The sequence below is a fragment of the Babylonia areolata genome, chromosome 2 (assembly GCF_041734735.1).
Source record: "Babylonia areolata isolate BAREFJ2019XMU chromosome 2, ASM4173473v1, whole genome shotgun sequence".
Classification (NCBI taxonomy): Eukaryota; Metazoa; Mollusca; class Gastropoda; order Neogastropoda; family Buccinidae; genus Babylonia; species Babylonia areolata.
This window is the reverse complement of record NC_134877.1, coordinates 6,674,409-6,679,343: the sequence shown is the minus strand read 5'-3', so window position 1 is coordinate 6,679,343 and position 4,935 is coordinate 6,674,409. Positions and strand designations below refer to the sequence as shown.

At 40.6% G+C, this 4,935-nt stretch overlaps 1 protein-coding gene across 1 annotated transcript in view; it reads right to left on the bottom strand.

Moving 5' to 3' along the window:
- The window catches only part of LOC143297058 (uncharacterized), a 19,940-nt gene extending 16,738 nt beyond the window's left edge, over positions 1-3,202 (bottom strand). Inside the window, exon 1 of the mRNA XM_076609233.1 lies at positions 2,773-3,202. The gene's annotated coding sequence lies outside the window, so the exon portion shown is untranslated. The remainder of the gene's footprint in view (positions 1-2,772) is intronic.
- Between the last annotated feature and the right edge of the window lie 1,733 nt (positions 3,203-4,935).

Genomic DNA, 4,935 nt, shown 5'->3' with positions numbered 1-4,935 from the left:
CCGGTGTTCGGTTGTCTGTGTGGTGTGTGTGTGTGTGTGTGTGTGTGTGTGTGTGTGTGTGTGTGTGTGTGTGTGTGTGTGTGTGTGTGTGTGTGTGTGTGTGTGTGTGTGTGTGTGTCCGTGGTAAACTTTAACATTGACATTTTCTCTGCAAATACTTTGTCAGTTGACACCAAATTAGGCATAAAAATAGGAAAAATTCAGTTCTTTCCAGTCATCTTGTTTAAAACAATATTGCTCCTCTGGGATGGGCACAGAAATTTTTTTTTTTATGAAGCCTAATTATATGCAAACTGCATTTACTGTTATATTTATATTTTTTGTATTCTCTAAACTTGGCACTTTGATCTGATATTCTGACCCAACAACAAGAGCAGTCATTATTATCATTTTTTGTTCAAAGAGGAACTTCTTTTGCTAAGCATGGAAGTTTTATTTATTTTGCAAACGTTTTGGTGCAGATAGTAAAAAAGGGAAATTGCTCTGTAATTAATGCTAGGGGAGTTAATTTGCTTTAAACTGATCTTTCTCATCTTAAACATTACATTTTGAAATTATACTCAATACATAAAAAGCTTGGATTTTTTTTTTTTTTTTAAGTGCATCACAAGTGAGTCTTGAAGGCCTTGCCTCTCTTGTTTTTATAGCGATTGTCAGACTGTATAGGGTTTGCCTAATGGGTTGGGAGATTGGGAGGTGGGGGAGGGGACGTGGAGGTAGGGGATATTCCAATGCTGTGAAGTATGCTTTGAATTCCTATACTTGTTTGACTCACTTGTGTAAACAAAGTGTGTCTGTGTGTCTGTGTGTCCGTGGTAAACTTTACCATTGACATTTTCTCTGCAAATACTTTGTCAGTTGTCACCAAATTTGGCATAAAAATAGAAAAAATCCAGTTCTTTCCAGTCATCTTGTTTAAAACAATATTGCACCTCTGGAATGGGCACAACAAAAAATAAAAAAAGAAGCCTAATTATATGCAAGCTGCATTTACTGTTATATTTATATTTTTTGTATTCTCTAACTCGGCACTTTGATCTGATATTCTGACCCAACAACAAGAGCAGTCATTATTATCATTTTTTTGTTCAAACAGGAACTTCTTTTGCTAAGCATGGAAGTTTTATTTATTTTGTAAACGTTTTGGTGCAGATAGTAAAAAAGGGAAATTGCTCTGTAATTAATGCTGGGGGACTTAATTTGCTTTAAACTGATCTTTCTCATCTTAAACATTACATTTTGAAATTATACTTAATACATAAAAAGCTTGTTTTTTTTTTTTGTTTTTTTTTTTTTTTTAGTGTATCACAAGTGAGTCTTGAAGGCCTTGCCTCTCTTGTTAGTGTTGTTATTGTGTTTGTTACTGCTGCTGTTGCTATTTCTGCAACTCATTTTAGAAGAAGAAGAAGTGTATATATGGACAAGAAATGTTCATTGATAAGACAAAATTCTGTCTCAAGGTGAGTAATAGAAAAGCAAGTGCGTGCTTTAATATATATATATATATATATATATATATATATATATATATATATAAAATCCGGCCCTTGTCACTACAAAGGAACAATTATATCTATACTACTACTACTACTACTACTACTACTACTACAACTACTACTACTACTACTACTACTTTCACTACTGACAACAACAACAGCAACAACAATAATGATGATGATGATGAAGATGATGATGACTGTAATAATGTTAGTGATGATGATGTTAACGACTGACTGACGACTGACAACGATGATGATGTTGATGGTGATGATCATGAACATGATGATGATGTTGATGACGATATTGCGGTACACCAGACAGGGAGCTCGTGACGTTTGAAATCAAATTTATACTAAGCATTTTAGTATGGCAAACCACACACAATTTTGCAAACAAAAATAAAAGAAGTTTGCGTGTCTCTACGCTCTAAATCGCATAATTATACACTGCGACTGTAAGCTCGGCAGTAATAATCTCTATCCTTCACATCGGCTCTGTATCTTGTGTGTGTGTGTTGACGTGTGTATTGTCTCGTTCCCCAATGGGTATGGCCTATCACGAGGCTTCCTTTAAAAAGCTTTCACCAGTCCCATTGTCTCTCTCTCTCTCTCTCTCTCTCTGTGTGTGTGTGTGTGTGCCTGCGCTGGAGTGTGTGTGTGTGTGTGTGTGTGTGTGTGTGTGTGTGTGTGTGTGTGTGTGTGTGTGTGTGTGTGTGTGTGTGTGAGGTAGAGATCAAGTACATCTAACTTTAATTTAACCGACTGACCTACAGCCTTGTGATAAGACGATCGAGGAGTTGCTTTAAGTTCGTGTGACGTCCTAGCGTGCGATAACAAAAAAGCCACAGTTCACAACATTACATTGACATAACACATTTCCACCCACACACAGATACACACAGAGACACACTGACACACACTCGCAGACACACACACACACACACACACACACACACACACACACACACACACACACACATACACACACTCACTCACTCACTCACTCGCAGACACACACACATACACACACACACACGGCACACACGCACACACACACACACACACACACACACACACACACACACACACACGGCACACACGCACACACACGCGCACACACACACAAACACTCACAGCAGACACACTCGGAAACACACACGCACACACACACACACACACACACACACACACACACACACACACACACACACACACGTACAGCAACAGCAACAACAACAACAACAACACCAAACCAAAAACTCATATCAATTACCTTACTCCTCAACGCTTCACAACTGAACGGCCGTGACATACACAACACCCAAAAATCATTGTCTCCGCATCACTGACTTCCGACTCGAATGAGAACGAAAGCCACACATCTTGTATCGTGCACACTGACAATTCCTTCGAAAACTACAACATATTTCCCACCCTTTCTTGCTCAGTTCAACTCCCCACCCCCCTTTTTTTTTCCTCTTCTTTTTTCAGCCCCCTCTCCGGCAACCTCAGTTGGTTAGTAAGTAAGTACATGGGGGCAACATGGGCGTTGGAGACATAAATCCGAACACGCACAAGGCCTTTCCGAGGTGCCAGCCAAAATCTTGGTAATCTTTTAGCTCAGGCGAGAGAAGGGGTGCAGGGTAGTTGCCAACCTATCTGGCCGACCTATCGGGTGTTCTATGGTGGGTGGTTTGCCCCGTGATTTGGACACGCATGCACGCACATACTGAAGGAACAGGGGTGTGGTGGGGGTAGGGTCGGGCACCGCCGGGTATTGCCTAAATCGTCGTCTCTTCAGCTTACCCTTCTTTATTTTTTTTTAAGGCGGGGTTGTCACGATGTGTGTGTGTGTGTGTGTGTGTGTGTGTGTGTGTGTGTGTGTGTGTGTGTACGCACACACAGGTGGGTGCTCAGGGCGCACACACACACTGCGAGCACAGACAAGCCGCTCACTGAGTTGTACAATCAGTCGTGTCTGAAGAAACAAGTGCACGTTCACAAGCATGTGTTCACACGCGTTCACACGCTCACCGGCATCCGTGCGCACACGCGATCACAAGTTCTGGCGTTTAGAAGAAAGAAAGAAAAAAAAAGAAAAGAAAAAAAGCTGTGACAGGCTTTGAGTAAAAGGTCGGTGTATTTATTCAGCAATAACACACACACACACACACACACACACACACACACACACACACATATATCTATCTATCTATCTATCTATCTATCTATCTATCTATATATATATATATATATATATATATATATATATATATATATATATATATATAATGTATATGCTTCAACCAAGGGAAAATATCACTGGAAAATATATGATAATCATAAGCATCCCTCGGCCCCCACTGTTATAGGCTACATGAGTGTACAGGGGCTACATACCTTCAAAGTCTGTCTCCTTTATTGATTATTAATGCCATTTGAAATACTTGAACCAAAAGTGGTGCACAATGAATTTCAGTGATAGGATTTGTCCATCAATAATTAGTCAGGCAACACCGAGTCTTAGGCACACAACTGTGAGCAACCAACGTTTATCTCACTCAGTTCGGCCAGTCCTCTCTTCTCCTCTACACAGACCCCTCGGATGTCCAGTGGGTGTCTGAATGACCCAACCTTTAGCTTCCGTCGTCAGAATTGTCGTATTCTTTGTCAGCATTCACCTCTTCAGTATAAGAGCCCTCCGCTTGCAATATTTTGATTATGGTAATTGGGGTGAAACGCTGTTAACGTCGTCTCTTTCGCCGTTCGTATGGAGAGAGTTATACTCAGTGCAATGTGTAGCCGGGTTACTTTGGGCAGATTTTACAAAATCATCTTTGGAGTCAGTCATGAACTGTGCTTGACAGAATCCTAAGCTGTTAGTAAAACGGACTCGTCAGTGTTGGGCGTCTGCATGCATGGAACGTATATTATCGTTTGTCCTCAGTGTGTCTGAACACTAGGCCATAGTTAGGCTTTCCCAGCTCGATCTGTTTTCTTGATCTCTCAGTGTCAGTCCACTCCTCTGGCCGGGCTATAATTTTATATCTATTCCGTGCTACCGTGACGAAAGTAGCTGTTCTCTGAGCTCTCAATAGCCCAAAATATTCATTTCCCCATCTGTAATGATCTTTGTAGTTGCATTTCTTGTGAAGAGAGAGACAGAGAGAGAGAGGGGATGAGAGAGAGTGTATGTGTGCGTGTGAGTGCGCGTGGTGTGTGTGTGTGTGTGTGTGTGTGTGTGTGTGTGTGTGTGTGGGTAGATGTGCAATGCGATTTGGCTGACTGAAATGGAGAGGTATGTAAATTTCAGTAATCTGTATATTTGTATATAGCTATCTCCATTTGGTGCCATTAAATTTTAATGTATCTTTTTATTTTCTATTCATTTTATTTGTTTGTTGTTTTCTTCTTATGTTGGACATATGCTGCTGCC